The sequence below is a fragment of the Lutra lutra genome, chromosome 14 (assembly GCF_902655055.1).
Source record: "Lutra lutra chromosome 14, mLutLut1.2, whole genome shotgun sequence".
Classification (NCBI taxonomy): domain Eukaryota; kingdom Metazoa; phylum Chordata; class Mammalia; order Carnivora; family Mustelidae; genus Lutra; species Lutra lutra.
Genome location: NC_062291.1, coordinates 77,902,114 through 77,923,747, shown reverse-complemented (window position 1 = coordinate 77,923,747; position 21,634 = coordinate 77,902,114). Strand labels below are relative to the sequence as shown.

General features: G+C 45.1%; 1 long non-coding RNA gene across 1 annotated transcript; it reads right to left on the bottom strand.

Annotated features, from left to right (window-relative positions):
• Window positions 1-735: 735 nt before the first annotated feature.
• LOC125085055 (uncharacterized) lies at window positions 736-16,464 on the bottom strand. Its single transcript, XR_007122768.1, has 3 exons — window positions 16,311-16,464; window positions 1,783-1,876; window positions 736-1,680 (listed from the first exon to the last, which is right to left on the bottom strand). It is a non-coding gene; the product is annotated as an uncharacterized LOC125085055 (long non-coding RNA).
• Window positions 16,465-21,634: the final 5,170 nt, after the last annotated feature.

The window sequence follows — 21,634 nt, the reverse complement described above, 5'->3', positions numbered from 1 at the left end:
AAAAATTATTGGCTGAATATCCACATGCTGGGTGTTCATTAATTCTTCTAACAAGTCATTTCACTTCACAATAAACATGGAATTGTAGTTCTACTCTTGGATATCTTCCTTCTGAAAACATTGTCAAGTTACTCTTACATTTCACCTGCTGAGCAAAATTACACAGATTCCACTTCGAAGAGTTAACTAGACTACACATCTCTATTGATACATTAACCTGAAGTCATACTAAAAATGCCTTCAATTGCTCCTTCTCTTGGAAAAGGCATCCTGGGCTCTAGAACTGCATGTTCTTTCTATGTGATAAAGTCTTGTTTGTCACCTTGCTCTTGATGCAATTTCAATCTGTGATATTTCTTTACAAGTCAAGGTATGAAAAGCTTTTTCTGCACTTTATTTTGAAGCCCAAGATCCTGATGTGAGAAAACACAATGCCACAGGATTGGCATGGATAGAAAGGTGATTATTTCTTTAACTCAAAGCAGCAGGTGAACACGGTGATTCACATGATACCCACTTGTCTTCTACGTGAGAGTAGAACTCAGAGGTTCCAAACTTTAGAGGCAAAAAGGACCTTAGATGTAACTGAAGTCAAACCCCTTGCTTACAAAGGAGGAAACAAAGGTTCATAGTAGATGTGGGCTTTGCCTATCATCACACAGCTAACTGGGCCAGAGCCAGCCTGATTCCCAGGTCACCCCCACCTCTGAGGCCAGGGCTCTTTGTGCGCACATGCTACTCTTCAAAGGTCTTCACATCGCCAGGCTGGAGATACACTACAAGACTCATTTGCAGATTCCTATTTGTGAGTTCACCTACTTGCTAAAATTTATTTGTAACCGCCAAATCATCGCAGCACTCTTACAATTATTCCAGGCATGAACAAAGCAGCAAAAAATTTGAGTCACCTGACATGCACGATCCTAGCTGAGGTCATACCAGCCTCCCCTCTGCCCTCTTGTTGCTGTTCTCCCTGTAGCGTATTTAATGCCTTTTTTTAAACATTTTTTTGCTTTTTGCTGGTGATTTCATTATTGAAAACATCCTAGTGCTGAAGCACCATCAAGCATTCCTAAGGGCAAGAAGGTGGTGAGGTGCCTCAGAGAGAAAATACACGTGGCAGGTAAAAGCTACCTTCAGGCACGAGGTAAAGTGAGTAGAGTGTTACTTGATCAACAGGATATATTACACAGGTGTCTTTAAACAGAAACACACACATGAAACAAAGTTCTGTATTAACTGGTTGACAATATTCTCATGACCAGAGGCTCACAGGAACCTAACCTTATATTTCTCTTAGGAACAACAGTTCCGTATTTACTAATTCACAGCAACTTTATAAGCCATAAATACCATAAATAACAAGAACCACCTGTGTACCTGAATAGGCCATCAACATGGACAGGCAAACCACAGAACAAAAGTATTCGAACAAGGCAGAGCAGGTAGGAAGATCACGTCCAAGTCACGGGCAGGTCCATCTCCGAGATGAGGCAGCGTCCTTATGGGAACTCTCCCTTGTCAGTGGGTCTTGGCTTATAAGTGCTTTTGGGGAAGAACCAAGTCCCTTAAGTGGGTGTTGTGAGTCTATCCTATGCCAGCTCCTGAGCAGGAGATAGGCCAGCATCAGAAAACGTATCAGATCAACAATGACTTCTGAAAGCAAACAGAGGAGCAAGCCTAGAAATTTCAAGAGATCAGAATCTCAGCTGAAGTGTGAAGTCTCTCTGCCTCAGACTCTCTTTCCCATGAACGTGGCTTTTTTTTTTTTTCCCAACTCACTCAGGGCTTTCTTCTGGCTGAGTCTCCTGTGACCCCTGCTGTGGCACTAGTCTTTGATTCTTGAGGGGAAAGCAGATTGCAGACATCCCTCTCCCTGGAAGCCACACTAGGAAGCATAGTTGTTAAAAAACCACATTGATGTTCAGCATTTAAATGCATGTTTCCAAAAACTGTTGGTACACACACAAAAATAATATTTGGAAGGACATACACCAACTATCAGCAGTGGTTTTATAGGTAGGATAGAACTACAAGGGGTTTTCACTTTCTACGATTTATTTCTGTAATGTTTAGGTTCTTTATGAAAAGTCTTTATTACCTTTTGCTATGAACTGAATTATGTCCCCCTTAAAAATATTCATATGTTGAAGCCCTAACCTCTATTGTGACTATGTTTGGAGATAGGGCCTGTGAGGAGGGAACAAGGTCAACTAAGGTCATAAGGGTGGGGCCCTGATCCAATGGGGATGGTGTCCTTATAAGAAGAGAAAGAGATACCAGAGCTCATGCTTTCTGCCCTGCCCTCTGCAAGCCAGGGAAGAGTGCTCTCACCAGGAACCAAATGAGCTGGCACCTTGATCTTGGAATTTCCAGACTCCAAAAGTGTGAGAAAAATGAATTTCTTTTGTTTAGACCACCCAGTCTATGGTATTTTGTTATGACAGCCTGAGCTAATACATTTTTGTAAATGGGAAAAAAATACATTCGCTAAATAAATACACCTCACCCCCATTTTCAGGGCTCAGACAGATACACTCAACACCAACGAATCTGCAGGTCCTGTTTTATATTTTGCAAAAATGTGATCCCAATAAATATTTGAAAAATATCATTAAACCTTGAAACATAGCATCAGTACAGAAATTAACAGCCTCTTGGCTGGGTCATTTTTGTTTCTGACACTGCTCCCCTGGGGCAGATTTTGTGAAACTTGAGTTCAAACGTGTAATCTAGTCAATTCCAAACCACTCACATAGTTTTCTGTGCATTCTGTCACTTTTTAAAACCCTACAGGCTGAAAGGCACCTCTGCCATTGCCCATTCCAGTGGCCACTCTGGACATCTCTGCATTGGTCATCAGCTGTCCTCTTCTTCCATCCAACACAGGTGGCATCTAAGTGAAGCCTAGGGGCTTTGGAGCCAGGCAGCAAATACATGCTTTTCAAAAGAAATCAAGACATCCCACCCATTGGGATGACTACTATCAACAACCAGAAAATAGCAAGTGTTGGTGAGGATGTGGAGAAATTGGAATGCCTTGTATACTGTTGGTGGGAATGCAAACTGGTACAGCCCCTGTGGAAAACAGTATGGAGATTCCTCAAAATTTTAAAAATAAAACTACCCAATGATTCAGCAATCTCACTTCTGGGTATATATCCGAAAGAACCAAAATCCACATCTTAAAAAAAAAAAAAAAGATATTTGCATGCCTATATTCACAGAAGCTTTATTCACAATAGCCAAGAAGTTGTATCTCTCAACAGATAAATGGACAAACCATGAATGTGACATGTACATCCAACAGAATATTATTCAGCCTTAGAGGAAGGAGAATTCTGACACTCTCAACAACATGGGGGAACCTTGGTGACAGGGTGGGATGGAGGTAGTCCCGTCGGATGTTCTGAGCCCCGGCTGCAGCTAGAATCACCAGGGCAGCTCCCACAGTGCCCAGGGCCCGGGTCCTGCCTATAAACATTTTGGGATCATTGGCCTGGCAGCAGCAGCCTTGGCATGGCGATGTTGGAAGTCTTCTTGGGGGTTCTAATGACCATCCAAAGGCAAGAGCCACACCTCTAGGGACCAGGTTAAGAACCTACATCATTACCACTAATCTCCCGACTCCCTACCATTACAAAACGAGACTCTGAGAGATTGTCATGTTTTCCAAGCCCACACAGAGAGTAAGTGGCCAACGTGGGCCAAACTCAGTCTGCGGTCCCCAAAGACTGTCTCCTCCTATTCCCTAGAGCTATCCAAATGCATGAGTTTTTCTTATAACTGATTTGCCAACTTGCCATGTATTTTCATCTGGCTCCCTCTTCCCACTGCCAGCTTCGAATCCTCTTCTTGCTCTAGCACTGGCTGTCACACAGAAGGTGTCCTTCCACTCAGTCCCGCTCCCACACACTCCCACCCCTGCGGTCATGTCCACCACAGCCGAAAATGGCCCAGTCATTTCTTCCTTGGTTTGTTTTGTTTTTTTCCCCTATTCAAAGGGTAAACTCCAGGAGGGCAGGAATGCCTCTATTTTGCTCCTCAATGAATCCCGACACTCGGTAACTCCCTATTGAAAAATAAATAAATGACCCACTCAATTAACATAAAATAGTTGTCCTTACAAAGGTGTGCAGCCCTGTGTGTAACTCAAAGCCTGTGGACATGGGGCATCCCCCCTTTTGTGGGTCCTGTCCATCAACCCAGAGACGTCACTATCAGTACCTGAGGGACTGCGGTCCCCAATCCTGGACACTTCTGCTCCCGAAATGGCTGCCTCATTGTGACATCCGGACATCCATAATTTACCTCGTTCCCCAGCCAGAGCACAGGACTGACTTCTCCAGACTGCAATCTAAAATCAGCTCTCTGGGCTTTTCTAAACAACCAGTCTCAGCTTTCAACCTCCCATTGACTTCAGCCCACTACTGAAGCAAGAGGCTCATTCTCTGAGAGCTAGAAAATAAGAATCTACTGGAAAAGGATCACAAATACAAGCCAAAAGTTTTGCTGTTTCTATTTTTCTACTTTTCTGTTTCTGCTTATTTATGTTTTATATTTGTAAACATAAGTAATAGTTTATATTTATAAGTTTAAACATACCTGTATATAAATAAATAATGAAATTATAAATAAAACATTTTTATCTACACTTTCTACTTCTCTGCTTCTGCTGTCTTAATACCTGCCATTCTTTCGTATCTCCCTTATGTTCATTTCTACAAAACCCCATTTCTGCCCTTTTGCTGAGAAGCATCTGTTGTCAAAGCCAGGGCATGGCTAAAATACAGCCAGGTAAACTCTGAATTTACAGAGGGCTTAACCCCAGAGCCTACAGTTACTAGCTTACAAAAATAAAGCCCTTCCTATTTCTGAGTGCAGAGAAGCAGACTGGGCAAATAGAAATTTGTAAACAAAAGAATTTATAAACAAAAGAAATTGCATATGGAACGGTCTGATTTCAAATCATAGACTTTAGGGCTTAGACAAGTTTCCAGACTTTCATTTTCTTGTGAAATATTTTCATTTTCAAATCACGTTAACCACTGTCCGGGGCGTTCGGCACTGACTCACGCTGCTGTGATTATAACTAAGAATTACATCCGCAGACCAGAAACGTGACACAGACATTGCTTTGTCTCGCTCAGATGCCAGCGGCAGATGCTCCAAAGCCAACTCATCATAGTTTCCGAATCCATGCAACACAGCTCTCCATGCAACTACCACCAGCCGGTCAGAAACCACATTCTAAGATTCAATGCACCTGTCTTAAAGAACAAACTCTGACAGTCCCAGGAAACATATCCTGAACTCCAGAGATGCCCGCACTCCCTCGTTTTTGCTACCACTCAGACATCTAATGTGTTCGTTGGTACAAAGGAGGGAACACCTGCCCACAGAGTTGTTGCCAAGAATAAATGGAATCACGTGTTAATCACCTAATGACGCAACTGGCCGGGATGGCTCAGCTTCTAAACTGTGTTCCTGCAAGCAGCCCTTTCAACCCAACTAATTCAACCTCAATTGCTTCAGTAGAATTAGGAACGGCTCCGTATCAGGGAAGCTTCAGGAAACACTCAAATGGCTAAATGGGGGGTGTTCTAGCTGCACGTACCACGTGCAAAGAATACTCCAGACCCACCACTGGTCTTGGCCAAAGAATCAAGATAGTTCTTGTGCCCCCGGAAGCTCATCGAAAGGTTTGCAGACCTCCACAAGAACACTCTGGAGGACCCCAGGTCATCCACGAGAATACAGAGGACACAAGAGAGAAACAAAAGGCAGAGATGAAAACCTAGAGGTAGAGACAGAATCTCATCACAAGAAGCAAAGCCATGCCCAGCCCCACTTTGTCCCAGACAAACATGCTTGACCTAGTCCTCACATCGGTCAGGCTCTCCTGGAGCCTGTTCTCCAGACAGAGGTGTGGCTCATGCCCCACCCCATCACTCGTTGGCCCACCTGAGCTCACCTGCAGCTTCGGGAGACAGTTTCCAGCATGAGGATGGCTCACTGCCAGGAGCACCTCGCCCCCATGAGAGGGGCCTCCATTGTAAGCTGGTACAACCCAGAAAAGTGAGGGACTTACCATCACCATCAACCAAAGGGAAGTAGAGCCTGAAAACAAATGACCGAGCCTCCGTGTTCTCTGCCACCATGGTCTTCAGAGGTGCTGCAGAAGGTCCCCAAAGGATTGAGCTGCTGGTGCCCACAGAGTGACCGGTTCACTAACATGCGCTATAGGTTCCTCTCTGTTCCCTGTCCCTTCGCTGCCCACTTCCTCACGTGTGCTTCCTGATATTAACTCCCCAGTAAGCCACCTGCACTCAGATACTTGTCTCAGGATCTGCTTCGGGAGGGACCCAAGTTAAGGCAGGTTGTTATTTGCACTGTACAGGTAAATAAGGGAAGGCAGGAAACAACGGTGAGTTGTTTTCTTGGCGTTTCCCACAAAGACACAAGGAGAACCTGGCTGCTTGGCGAAAATCTCTCATGCAACTCAGAGCTCTGAAGGAAACCGCAGGGCAGCACAGTGGGATAGGGAACTCCTGGTCCTTTATCCAGGTGAGGGCAGGACACAGGTGCTATGGAGATGCCAGGGTGGGCACGCCCCAACACCCAAGGAGCCTTTATTCTCATGGACTTCATCTCTGCGCACTATTGACATGTCCCACTGGATAACAAACACTGCCGACTGCAAAGCAGCAGCCAGACTATGAAGGGTCCCTCTTCTGAGCAGACGGCCGTGGCCTCGCCATCAACAGTCTCACCATGATGCACCCCTTCGCTCTGAGTAGTGGGTTCTGAGTGCCAACACTCGAGACCTCCTCACACAGGAGTTATTCATCCTCTGAAGCCCATCCAAGTTAACTGTGTAAGAAAACAATGTTCTGAAATTCTTAGGAATCCTAGCTTAGTCCAAAGTAGAAATTTCCTCCTCAGCTCAGGACAGAAACTAGTGTCCCTGGGCTGTGTCTATGCCATAAATATGTTCATTTTGTGCAGGGAAGAGGCTTAGAAGTGGAGTTTTCCCATGAATGTAGGAATTTCCGGTTTCTCTTGAAAAACCTAAAGGTCTGACCACCCTGGGCCCACACTCCCAGCTGGAAAGCCTTAGCCAGAACCAGACCATGGCCCCGTCCCCTAAACATGTCACGTGCTTCTGGTTTACCTCAGTCCCTATCCCTCCCTACTGCCTCGCACAGATCACTTCTCTGATTGTGGTTACTTGCCTGGTTCCAGGAGATGTTTCAGTTTAAGTTCAATTTTGGTACATATCTCCTATAAGTACACACATCATTTCATTCATGCCATTCAGAAATGGATAAAATGGTATTTTAAAAATAATATCTATGTCGAACATCACTTGACACACCTTGGAACTTTGAAAACTCCATTATCTTTAAGTTATGCTTAGTCCCATGATCTCTACAATTCTAAGGGGCCCCGACCTCCCACACTGTTGCTGCTACACACTATTTTGTGGCTCTCTTCTACTTTTCAATAAACACTGGGCTTCTCTGTCTGGCAGAGACCAGGGTCTTTCTTGTTCTAGATCGTGTCAATAAAGGATGCGCAGCTCAGCAACACCTAGGACCTGGAGAGATGGATAAGAGAACCATAGAAGGACACGGCATGGAATGCTATCCCGAAGACACCAGCCTCGAACTAGATGCCCATTCAGCACCGAAAGAGATTGCAAACGAGCAGCATTGAAGAAAAAAGTTAAGAAACCTCCCCAGGATTCATGACGTTGTAACATTTAGGGAAATCAAAACACATACAAAATAATATTAAGTATTTCCAAGGATACATATAAATTTAAGGACATATATAAACCCATGAGAGCCAGCGCCTATGTGGGAGGGAACGGGGGGGGGGGGGGGGGGGATGAAGCAAGGGGAGGAGCTTGCAGGGGGAGGAGCATGCAGGCCCTGCCCCCACAGAGGGTGACCATGTCCTACGACAGTGACAGCAAAGAATCCAAACTCAGAGCTGTACCTGAGGTCCAAGAAGGAGGAGGGGAGTTTCACCTCTGCAGCTTTGCTGGGGAGAAACCAAAAGAAGGTATTTGGTCTCTTGTGCTCATATTTTATTGGTAAGTGAGAATCACTGCAAAGGGGCTGCACATCAAGAGAAAACGCCATAAATACTGAACCCCTGGAAGTGTCCAAATGTGTTAACTAACCTAAGGCCCCAGAGCTGAAGAAACCATCTGGTATGAGGCCCCCAAACTGCAGACACAGGCGCACCCCGGAGCCCCTGCCCCGCAGGTACCATCCAAGCAAGACGCGGCCCATATAATATCACTATTACCTTTTCTTTCCCCAAGCGATCCCTGTTTGAACTTAAACGCCTACTTTAGCCGTGCCCTAAATAATAACATGCCTGAAAAGCGTGATTTTGGTGCCCCAGTTTAATTTTCTTGTTAAACATGGAAACGAACATAAAACCACTAAAAATTTCCCATGTCACTTATACAATCTCAAAATGTCCTGCCCAATATACTCGTTAGGGTAATGCCAAGTATTGTACTAAGGCAAAGCAGGGGATGTTTACTGCTTGTTCGTGGGATGGTCCCGGGCAGGGGAAGTGGTCGGCGGGACCATCTTCCTCCACGAAGCCCAGCTGCGCCTCCTGCAGCACCTGGCGGCTGAGGTCACCCAGGGTGGGAAGGGGGTCACGTCCAGTCCTGCCAGCCTGCCAGGGAGAAGAATGAGGGAGAGCATGCTAGGGTTGTCATGCCCAGGCCTGAAGGGGACCCCTGTCATGGCCACTCAAATTCCTTGGCTAGAATTCAGCTGTGTGGTCACACTTACCTCCCAGGAGAGGCTGGACGATGTGGTTTAGCTACAGTCCTGGAAGAGAAGAAGAGAAACCCGTTTGCATAGAGAATCTATTCTTCACTAGTGTCTGGACATTTTGCAGAGTGGGAGAGCAGCTTTTTTGTTGTTGTTTTTTACAGAGAGAGAGAGAGGGAGAGAGAACACAAGCAGGGGGAGCAGCAGGCAGAGGCAGAGGGAGAAGCAGACTCCCCGCTGAGCAGGCAGCCAGATGCAGATTCGGGGCTCAATCCCAGGACCCTGGGATCATGGCCTGAGCAGAAGGCAGACGCTTCACCGGCTGAGCCACCCCGAGAGCAGTTTTTCGTCTTGGTAACCACTCGCAGGTGCCTCACTGCAGCTAAATACACATACAACAGTCCAGGAGGTAAGCGCCCCCTCAGGACACCTGCATTCCGGTCCACAGCAGAGAAGAGGTGTGCCCAACTGTCTTTTGCTGTTACAAGAGCCAATTTAGTGAGAAACAGGAAGGAACGGTTAATATCCAGACGGCTCCAAGTAAGACCAGATTCTGTCTCCTGGGGAAGCCTAGTCTTTCTTAAGCCAAAGCAAAATTAAGAAACATCGTTTCAGCTGCTCTCCAAAAACACACAGGGGATGGTACTAGTGATTCTCTTCTGGGCATCAGGGAAAAGAGGTCAGGAAAAACTTCCGGAAGGATAGAAAAACACTCCCATTTGGCAACGGAGAAGAGCAGAGACAAGCGAATAGAAATAGAAATAGAAATAGGAACGGATAGAATAGAAAAGGCAACTTCAAACATCAACGAATTCCATTTTGCACAATTAAAACGCAGAGTAGAAGAAGAGAGAGGGAAAAGCAATTTTCTGGTAAATCACTAAGTCTGGGGAGAGATGAAGTATTACACAATAACATTTCAAATGGTGTCCTGGGAAGAGGCTAGTAAAAATAATTTATGAAATGGAAATGGAGCCGAGAAAAAAAAGGAAAATGAACGTCCCAGAGCAGACTCTGTCTGCCATGGTTTGAAAAGTCAATAATTATTTACTGTTCAGCAACAACACAATGATAGATAGCCGATAGTAAGTGCCTTAGAAGCATATCGGTGTTTATGATAGGAATACATGTCAAATCATTTCCTCACACAGATGTGAGACAGGAATAAGTGTATCCCTTCCAAATGGTTAGTGTATGTCCTCTGCACCGGGGCACTGGAGATTATATCAATTTTCTACTCCTGTTGTCACAAATTACCACCATTGCAGGGACTTAGAACAACACAGCTTTATTATCTTAAGGCCCTGCATATCAGAAGTCCCGCACAGGTCTCCCATGGCTAAGATCAGATTGTTGGCAGGGTGCGCTCCGGTGTGGAGGCTCTGGGCAGAACCCATTGCCTTGCTTCATCAGTTTGTAGAAGCTTCCCACGTGCCCCGGCTCATGGCCCCACCCACCATCTACAAAGCCAACAACAGGAAACAGACCCGGCCTCTCTGATTCTCTCTTCTTCCTCTCTCGTCTCCTTCTGAGGATCCATGTGATTACAGATAATCCAGGATAACCCTCCAATTTTAAGGTCAGCGGAGTAGCAAACTAATTCCACCTGCAGCATGAATTCCCTTTGTCATGTGTTAGGGACTGAATGTCCTCTCCCATACCCACCCCTGTAAAATTCACATGTTGACGTCCTAACCCCCCATGTGATGGTATTTGGAGGTGGGAACTTTGGGGACTGATTGAGTCCTAAGAGTGGATTTCTGCTAAATGGGACGAGTGCCCTTATACAACGAGGCCAGAGAACTCTCTTGCCCCTTCGACCATGTGAGGATCAGTAGTCTGCAACCAGAAGCACATCCTTAGTGCGACCTGAGAACCCCAGCACCCTGAGCTTGGGCTTCCGGCCTCCAGAACTGTGAGAGGTCCATGTCGTTGTTCAGGTCACCCAGCCTATGATGTTTTTGCAATTCAAACTCACTAAGACACCGTGCAACCTAACATAATCATGTATACTAAGGCCTAGGACATGGGCATCTCTGGGGGGAGCTGTTCTCATGCCGACCACAGGGACTGTGTTGAAGGAGCTATAAAACTTGTCCTTATGACTTTCGATCAAGTCAAGCAAACAGAACCCACTCCACAATAATACTAGACCACTAACAGTTACTGAGGACCAGGCTCTGTTCTGAGCAGTATCTGTTTTAACTAAGGGCTTGACAGACTACAGCCGACCACCTGTTTTGTAAATAAAGTTTTATTGGATACAGCCATGCCCACTCATTTGTGTGCTGTCTCTTTCTCAATGCAACAGCAGCGCTGAGGATTGAGTAGTTGTGACAGAAACCACATGATCCACAAAACTAAAATATCCACTATCTTTACAAAAAAAAAAAGTCTGCCAAAGCTAGGTATTAGCTCATGACATTACCTGGTAACCTCAGCGCTCTTATTATGATCCCCCATTTGCAGATCTGAAACCTGAAGCACAAAGAGGGAAATGAACTCATCTCACACCACACAGCTCATAGGCAACAGAGGTGGAATTTGAACACATCTTAATGATGTCTCTCCAAAACACCCAGGAACTCAAGTCCCATGGTGTGTGTTGGTGCAGAGGCCACGAAGGAAGCAGGATACCCAGAACGCGGAGGCAATGAAGAGTTCTTTCATCAGGCTACATTGATGCGCTAGGCACTCTTCTAGACACTCTGGGAACACCGTCTCCCAAGAATCCTACATTGATGTTATTATCCCCATTTTAGAGAGGTGGACATTGAGGCTTCTGGGCCCACAGCTGGTCATAGCAGAGACAGAGTTCAGGCCCAGGTCTGCCTGCCTCCGGAGTGTCTGCTCCCCCTGCACCAGGCAAGAGAGACCATGCTTCCGGTGCAAGACATCAAGGAAGGCTGCCTGGTTGGTTGTGCTTGAGCAGAACTTTGAAGACTGGATGGGATTCTGAGCTGCAGGGCTAGGGCTGGAGAAAGGGGTATTTCAGGGAAAAGGACAGCAGTCAAGAAACGTTGGAGGTGGAAAAATCACTCAGTGTGTTCAGTGACTGGTGAGGAGGCCAGTTGGGCTGGTTAGAGCTGAGGACTTAAATAAGGGAGCAGTGGGAGGTCAGAGTGAATCGATGAGAGAGCCCAATTAGGCAGGATCTTGAATGCCAAGCTGGGGAGTGTGATTTTTACCCTGAGAAGAGAAAAGATATTCGCGTAGTAGTTTATTTGTCAAAGTCTGAGAAAAGAAACTTAAGGTGACATACGAGGGCACTCTGTTACATCCAAGGATGGCCAAATGAAAAGAAAAGAGCAAAGAAAACCATGGTCAGACAGAGGGCTTTGAGTCAGAGGCTGGCTGAACCGGGTGATGCCATGGAGGGAAATAAGGAGACGGAGAAAAAGCTGGTTGTGGACAGTAGATGACAGACAGTTATTCTGGGTCTGTTTGTACTGTGTGCAGGGTCCTAGTATGACCTCCGGATGGGTGCACCCAGGGGAGGGCTGGAAACACAGAAATAGAGCTCAAGGCACATCCCCGCATTAGAAAGAGGGCAGCCGGTGGAGTGATGCTTGAAACCATGGAACCGGATGCCATCTTTGGCTCAACACTCACTCTCTATGATCTCCACAAAGGCACTTGGCTTCTGAGGCTTCTCACCAGCATCGTCTTTGGTTTCAGGAGTGCAGACCACTGACTAGCATGTTTATAACATTTCAGAGAAAGGCCAAGCCATCTACCCCAAATCCCCAGTAATCCACGCAGACTTGCGAGGGTCCCGTCAAGAGCTATGCTTCCCGGGCTTCTTTCTCTAGATCCTACCCTCACCCTTGCCTAGTCCTTCCCCAGAAGCAGAGTTCAGTCCTTGCAGTTGGTTGATGCCATTCCAGCCAGAACCAGACATGCCCCACATCGTGCTGGCCAGCCTTCCTCTTACTTTGCATCTATTATAAAATGATCGCCATGTTCAGGTAAGATGATTAGCTAATGATCCTATGGATGGATTATGGATTTTCTTTTAAGCTACTGACACGGGTGTAGCTGACTCTTGATTTTGGCTCAGGTCATGATCTCAGGATCCTGGGATCGAGCCCCCATCAAGGCCCTCTCTCTGCAGGGAGTCTGCTTGAGATTCCCTCTCCCTCTGCCCCTTCCCCACTCCCTCCCTCCCTTCCTCTATCTCTCCCTCCCTTTAAGATAAACAAATAAAATCTTTTCTAAAAAAAAAAAATGCCTGGATCTTTCCATCTTAAAAAAAATTATTAAAAATGTGTTAACATATTTCACTTGTATCGATGTGCATTTAAATATGTCATCTCATCCTCCCTCATGTTGCAAGGGTAGATATGGGACCATTCCCATTTCACAAATGAAAATAAACTGAGGCCAAGAGTCTCTATATGGCTCTCCAGTGTCACCTCGTGTTCTGTGCTTTCCCCTGTGCCAGAATTTCCAAATCAGCTCCAGAAGGCAGTGAGGTACACCGAGCTTCTGAGCACCGAAGAGTACTCAGGTGCTAGGTGTGAGGGCTGATGATAACAGGTGCTTTTGACCATGCTGGTCTTCCAATAAATTTTTTTAAAGACCAAGACCATAAAATTCTAAAGGGAAGATTTCAGTCTGACACTGATCAACTCATGAACTATTCCCTGTTGCCACGAATTTAACAAGAATAAAAGTTTTATATCAAATGTAAGATTTTTATTTGTATTCCCTTGAGTTCTTTTTAAAAACGTCCTCCATTTATGCTAGTAATAAGAACATATGTTCTAGATAATTCCCATGTGGACAACTGATAAGAAACAGCTAACCAGCATAATAGCATGACAGTGGTTTCAAAACACATTGACTAGGAAAAAGACTTCAAGGAGGGTAAAGAATTTTCAAAGGAAATCCTGTTCTATTCAAGCAATCAGAAAGATTTATGAATTGAAGCCTTCTGCATTGAACAGATGACGATGCCTTCAAAGTGAACTAGCTTGTGTCTACCTCACTTTAGGTAAAATGAAGTAAAAGGAGATACAGAGTGAAACTCAAGTGAAATATTTCGATGACCAAAGTATGGATGAGAAAACACAAATTTACCCATTCACAGTCCCAGTGATCAGCTGGCACCCTCCCTTGAACCAGGACAACAAATGGGTTGTTGAGTTCAGCTTTCTGACAGTCAGGTTGCCTAAAAATTAAGGAAGCCCCATGGGAGCTAGAAGATTCCCTCTCACTGGAAGTGTCTGGGCTCATCACACTTGCTCTCAGGATAATTCAAACCTTAGGGGCCAGGCCCAGTAACCTGGGAGATGCTGGGATCCCAAAACCTCTCTGACTTGAAGGAGAAAGAGGTCTCAAAATGATTTTGACCTACGACCCATTTGTTAGGGAATCTCTGGCCCTCTCGGAGTCTAGGACAATGATTTCAGAAAGAGATGAAGTCATTTATCCAATAACATATACCAAAAACGTACTGCTTTCCAGGAATCTCTTTTATTATTGCTTTAAGAAAATGTTTATGGGAGGTTCACTCCATGCCAGGCATCGTGCTTGACCCTGAACACAGTGTGCTGCTCAAGGGTATAAGGCAGATACGTGAATAGGGTAAGTTTTGATATTGGTAAGTATTATAAATAAATAAACTAGGGTGATCTGATAGGGTAGCAGGTGATTGAGGGGCTCCTTTGGATTAAAAGCAGGCCTCCCCAAGGTGGTTCTCGTGGGGCTAAGAAGGGAACATCTGGAAGGCAGAAGCCAAAAGAAGAAAGAACAAGTCCAAGGCTCTAAGATGGGATCAAGATGGGAGGGTTTGTGAGAAATGCAGAATGGCCAGAATGCAAGCAAAATAAGATGAGGTCTGAGCAGGCAAACAGCTGGGTCAGGAGGAATACAGGCTATGATAAGGAGCTGAGACTATTCTAAGTTGGGTGGGCAGCCAGGAGAAGTTTCCAAACAGAGGATCCCACCAACTCCTTCACCTGAGACTTCATGCAAGACTGTGCAGAGGTGCCTTGAACTTAAAAATAAGTAAGAGGAGCAGATCAAGTCACAGGGAGGAGGTGAGGTCATCTCAAGCCTGAGCAGAGGGGAGAAGGGAGGTCCCGGGGAAGGGCTGGGAGAGACAGGAGAGTCACTGTGTCCTCAGGTAGAAAGAGTGAGTCCACAGCCCTGCGTTTGGTCAGCAATCAGGCAAGGCTCTGCTCAGAGGCAGAAACATGGAACAAAGATGGGAAAACTGACCCAGCTTCTAATCCCGGGTCCAAAGGTGGGGAGAGCTTTGAAAGGAGGAGCCACTTCTCTCTAGCCACCCACTCCAGATGACATTTTGCCCCCCTCCAATCACAAGCCGATGGGGACAGGCTATGACCCAAATGCCTTGAATCCTGACCCCTTAGCTCTGAAACTCCAGAGTCCCCTCAGCATGTTTGAGGTCCTGTTAATGGGGGTCACAACAGGGGAAGAAATCACCGCAGAAGGCAGTCCAACGATGCCCCACGTCACCACTGTTCCTTGGCCACCAAAAACATTTGCCCCAAAATGGTGGCTAGAGTAACTGGGCTGACAAGCAATTTGCCCTTTATTTGCTGCCATAAAGGAACGTGCATCTCTTCACTCTGGACAAGGACAGGCCCAAGAGCGATACTGTGACTAGTCACAGATGCAGAGCTGCTTGCCCCTTGGACCCCTTGGAGATCCGCAACAGCAGAAGGAAGGAGGGCTGTGCATCTGGGCAGGCTTGGGTTTTCAGGTGGAGCTGGACGGCTCTTTGACCTTGGGCGACTTACTCCAGCTGGCTGAGCTTTGCTTTCCTCTTCTGTAAAATGGGGCTAGTAACCTCTGCTCTCAGAGTTGCCGTGTGGCTTGGAGGACCCGTGCAGAGAGCGCAGTGCCCAGGACAGCGTAGCTGCTTGAAGTTGCTTCCCTTTCTACCAGGCGGCATCACTGGCAGTTCTTCCCCTCTTTCTGCCGACACTGTGCGCCAGGTGAACGTGGAGAGACACGCTGGCAATGCTACACAAAACAGGGCTGAAGAAGAATGAGCTCTGCATGGCCAGCAGGATGCCCAGTGCAGAGGGAGCTCCGCAAACGGTGGCGGTCTTTGTCGTTGCTGCCGGTGCTGGAGGGCTAACATGGAAGCAAGACTTCAGAGCACAGCGAGCTCTTTCTTACCCTGAAAACATCTTAAATTTGAACAGGAAGCCTACACATAAGATCTAAGCAGAACTTTCTTCATGGGAACACGCCATTCCCGATTATGCTGCTGGCCCCCTCAAAGTTAGCATCCACTTCCCATTTCCCTCACTTCCAAGAATTCTTGAGAAACCTTCCCATCCCCTGATTGGGGAGCTGGAGGCAGGATTATGCGATTAGATCTTGACATCCCCAGATAAGAAGGTAGAAACACCAGAGCGGACACACGAAGCCACAGAGACTTTCCCATCACAAAACCCTTCTGCGTTTGTTCCTTTCGTACAACTCAGTGAGAGATCCCACTGGTACCAGACGGAAGATTTAACTTACTTTGCGCTCCCAGGCACTGAGGTGAATTGAGCTAGAGAACACCTCCTGCAGGCACCTGTGCTTTCCGATGTGGGTCTTGTCCAGGTAAGAGCCATTAGGCCTTCTCAGGGATGTCCATATTCCTTGTCAGTGTTGAATCAAACCACAGAGGAGCAGTTTCTGCAGCACAAAAGCACCAAGTTAATAACAAACAATGGAGGGAAGAAATTGCTGGCAGATTACAACCGTGAGCCGCATACTCATCCCGCTACAAAATGAACCCTGGAAAACATAAATTTTAAAATCTGAGTGAAACGTGTGTCTTGCACTATGAAATACAAAGGAATTCCTCAGTTAGATCAAGTGAATGACAGGATCTGATTTCTTTGCAAAATAAGGGAAGTGCCCATTCTATCATATTCAGGTTATGTCTTTAAAAAATATATTCATTTACTTCATATTCTGTGAAGTCATTCTAGAATGGGCTGCAGTAGCGACATAGTAGAGATAAGGTTACAAATGCAGTCTGGACAGTGCTAGCATTTTACGTGTTTATCCATCCTGGGGATTTTTAAGGTACCCCAGCCTATTCTAGGACCCGATATGTATACATGTCCCTGAGATCTATTTGTTGGAAAAGAGAATCAGGTAAGGAAATAGGTGAACTATAATCTGGGTTTTCTATTGAGTCTTTTGGAAAACTGAGTTCAGGCCCTACTAAGGGGAATGATGATTCTACCCCATAGCAGCCCTCAGATCATTTGGGGGTTTGAGAGCTCCCCGATGGATGCCAGCTACAGAGATAAGACTGTATCTTTGTCTCTTTAGCACCCCTGCCTCCTCCTTTTGGTACTAAAGCCCCCCACCCCTGCTTCTGTGTGGAACCCACTGTGATACAGCCCCTCCCAACCCACCTTACCACAAGGGTGTCATGAACTCATGTTGGGGCTGTCAGCCTTCCCCGGGACTTTGCTGCTGGTACCTATGGGAATACTGTGTCTTTTGGGATGTCTAAGCCAACAGGACGTGAGTCTCAGGCTGTGGATAGCCATCTGACCCACCATGTGGATGAGATAATCTAAGAGGTGGGAGAATGATTCCTCCTGTTTAAGCCGCTGGATCCAACCAGACCTGAAGCTGAATTCACTCCTAGACTTGCAAGTTATGAGAGCTAATGTATTTCTTGTATGCTTAAACAATTTGAGTTTGGTTTTCTTTACTTAAAGCCAAAAATATAAAATTGACCATTCTACCATGGATTGGACCCTGTTTCAAGAGCTGTTTCAGATGAAACACTAAGTGGTATTTCCAGATGCAATTCAGAAAGCCCTTGAAGATGCATCCTTTGCCAAGTTTGTGCTCAATGCCAAGCTGATGCTGAAGGTTCCCAATGGGGGGGCTACTTGCAGCTGTACCCTGGACCTGGTGTTGAAGGAGGAACCATCACGTGGCCTGCATCTGAGTTCTAGAATAAGAAAGGGAAGTTCACTATGGGATCAGCAACTGGGATCCCCAGCTGCTATAGGAAACCTACCAATAGGCTCTGTAGTTTCAGGAAGGTATAAAAAAAAAAAAAATTGCCAATTCGTTGACAGGTGCCTGCAGCATCTAGATATGTCTTGCTAGTAAGGCAGAGCCCAGAGGCAAAAGACTCTAGCAGTAAATGGAAACCCCCAGATAGCATCAGTTGGGAAGCAGACCACCAAGCACACCCAGGATCTGGAGTTGAAAGTTGCCATCCCTGACAGAGAAGATCAGAAAACGTGAGGACTCCACTGTTAGAGCAAACAGGGTACTAAAGCCAGCGGCCCTGTTTCCAGCCCCAACTCTGACCTGTATAAGCTCCATGATGTTAGAAAAGCAGCCATTCTCAGCCTCCGTTCTCTTACCCACAAACTAGGGATGTTGATAATAATAATTATAATCAAGACATATACCTGAACAGGTTTTTATATCTACTATTAGAATTCTGTGCTTTTTGAATTGGGGCATCATTTATATGTGTATTTCTCCTCTTGAAGAGCAAAGACTGTTCCACTCATCTCTTTATCCCTCCTTCTTAATGCCCTAACTGAAACTCAAAATTCTACACATAACAAGTTAACAGAATTAGGCCATGCATACAAAAGCACAATGTACCATTCTGCACACAATACCATCCTATAGAACTACCAGGAAGAAAACAACAATCAGAGACTTAGACATATGGGACAAGACAGGAACCAAGTTCCTAGACCTCAATATGCCAGCAGGGATCACACAGAGGAAGACAAGAGTCCTGGACCCTGGCCAGGGTGACCTAATGCTATATTCCAAGATACAGGAATCAGAGACTTCCTGAATGGGAAGCAGACTGATCGCACACTTTAGAGAGAACCTGACATAAGTAATTGGAAATGTATCATGAGTATAAAGGGTGGGACAGAGCCAGAAGTCTAATAAATACCCATAAATGATTGAGCCCCTGAAAGAACACAACTATTAGGAACACCAGAGAATAGATTGTGGCCCAGATGTGTCTACTGTCCTGGCATAAAACAATATAGAAGGAGGTAAGGGTCCGTTTCCACTGGAGAACATGGAATTATTTTTACTTTTTATATATTCTTTACTCAGGAGAATGAACTGGCATTTTCCTCCAATATGCTGGAAGGTGCTGAACTAAGAAGCTATAGGAGGACACTTGAGTAAACCAAAAACACAAGCAATAATGTGACCTTCAGGCTCTCAGCCAGGAAAAGAGGATCATTACAAACGGAAACCACTGAATCATCCTGCCTCAGACCTATGCTTTCTAGTTGCTGTAATAAAAGTTCAAGATCACGTGCTTCCAGAGGTCAAAATCTACTATATTTCATGATATGTCTGGACATTTTATATTGTCCTCCATCCTGTTTCCAAAATCAACTGCAACAGAATTCTATCTATGCAAAATATGGAACCAAATAAATAGGTTTTAATATTACAATAGGTTTTTTTCATAATTTTTCATCTAGTTCTATCATACAGCAAAAGTTCATGATCCTTAATCTCTTGGATTGTATTGGATGCTCCAAACTGTATCAGATCTCAAACCCAGGTTGCTACCCTTGGTATTTTTCTACTACCTACTCATATAATAATATACTCGTAAAGCAGCCTGGAGACAATGAATTATGGCTTTTCTTTTTAGTACAAAGAATCTGTTCCTTGCTTCTTTAATAGAGTTTGATTGACTTTGTAAAGAACACCCTGAGATTATAACCTATTGATCATATGCATTTTAGTAATTAATTGTCTCATTTGCTCTGGTAAACATGCTATTGCTTTTGGCCAAAGGTGATGACCAGAGTTATAAAGCAAAGTTGACACATGAAATCCAAAAAACTAGAAAAGCAAAAATAAAATAATGTTGAGTTTCTGTGTATAAAGAGGCTGGCACCAAACTGTCACTGAGGTGAACTTATCACCACTTGGCATTTAAACCACAAGGCTGCCACTGATTGGTCTTTGAGGTGTAGACACCGGAGCAAGGTCATCGATCAGACTGGTTTAGTTTCAGTGTGGTATTTAGTTGATCATAGCTTTATGACTGAAACCAACCGATTTAAAACTAGATGTGGTATTGTCTGGTTGACACCAATATAAAACTGTAAGTCTTTTCCTGGAAGTATAGGAAGTTTACATATCCTTCTTTTGGGTCCTTCTTGAGCCAAAGCCACAGGAGAGACCACCATGGGTTGTCCAGACCCTCATCACTGTTGCTGAGGCTCCTAAGGCTAAGTTTGTCCATGAAGTCTGATTTTTAGTCCTTAATCAATACCACTTCATTCTGGTTTTGTCTTTGGGTTTGTCTCACACTTTGGGTTCTCAAAACTTCTAAATTCTTAAAAAATATTGAGGACCCCAAAGACCTTTTGCTTAAATGAATTATATCCATTGATATTTATTGTATTACAAATTAAAGTGAGCCATTTTATAAATATTGACTTGTTGATTTAAACTAGCAGTAATAAAGTCATTACATATTAATAGAAATAATTTACTTTCAAGAAAAAAATAACTATACTTTAGAAGACAAAAAAAATTTTAAGAAGAGTGGCATTAGGGTGCCCCTGGGTGGCTAGATCGATTAAGCGTCTGGCTCTTGATTTTGGCTCAGGTCATGATCTCAGGGTCATGAGATTGAGCCCCATGTCAGGCTCCAAGCTGGATGTGGAGCCTGCTTAGGATTCTCTCTCTCCCTCTCCCTTTCCCTCTGCCCCTCCTTCCTGCTCTCTAAATAAATTACTTGATACATAAATAAAGTCTTTATTTTTTTAAGATTTTGTTTATTTATTTGACAGAGAGAGAGCATAAGCAGGGGGAGTGGGAAAGGGAGAAGCAGGATCCCCACTGAGCAGGGCACCCAATGTGAGACTCGATCCCAGGACTCTGGGACCATGACCTGAGCTGAAGGCAGACACTTAACTGACTGAGCCACCCAGGCTCAGGGACAATGACCACCCATTCTCAAGGGAAAATGACCATTTTTCTAGCTGCATGGGTGACAGTTTGGTGCCATGTCATGGCTCCAGCTGAGGCCCTGGCATGTTACCCACCATCTCCTCTGCACCAAGAGTGCTTCTCGGACAACTTCAACATTCCACTCGGGGACACGGGATGTTCTAAGCCAGTGGAATCAATGGTAGATAGAGTTAGTGGTAACTGTATTGACAGGAAAGCTGGTTTCGATCCTGAAGGCCTTAGATAACTCCCCGTGGAGGTTTAGGGGAACGAGAAGAAATGTGGGTGCTAATATTTCCCTTAGGCGGCTCCATGTTTGAGCTTTTGTTTCTCGGCTAATACGGAACATTGGTTCTTCTAATGATCCTTCTGCCTGCAAATCCCTACAGGTATCTTTAGTCATCGACTTTCAGTCCTCTTTTGTCCTTATTTCAGCTATTATACCTGGAGATCCAGAAGTTTATTTTCATTTCTAGCTTATTTACTCTCTAAGATACCCAGCCATAGGTGGGAGATCTTTTAAACTGGCAGTTTTCCATTCCAATTTCTTTATGACTAAACCCTTTATTTGGGGCCTAAATCCATTTACGAAGAGGGAGGACAAAGACCCTTTTACTTGGGCAGCTGGGTCCAGCCAGAACTCTGCCTGAAGGTGTCCTAGACTCTATATTTTAGGTCTTTATTGATTCACCTTCATTTTTTTGCAATTTTGAATCTTTGTCTTACCTCCCTTTTGGCAAAGGCCTTTGTCATGGCCTAAGGGAACACACTGTCTACTCTTCTTGCCCTGTCAAGGCCACTATTAAATTATCCACCCCTAGGGGCACCTGGCTGGCTCAGTTGGTAGAGCAGGGTCATGA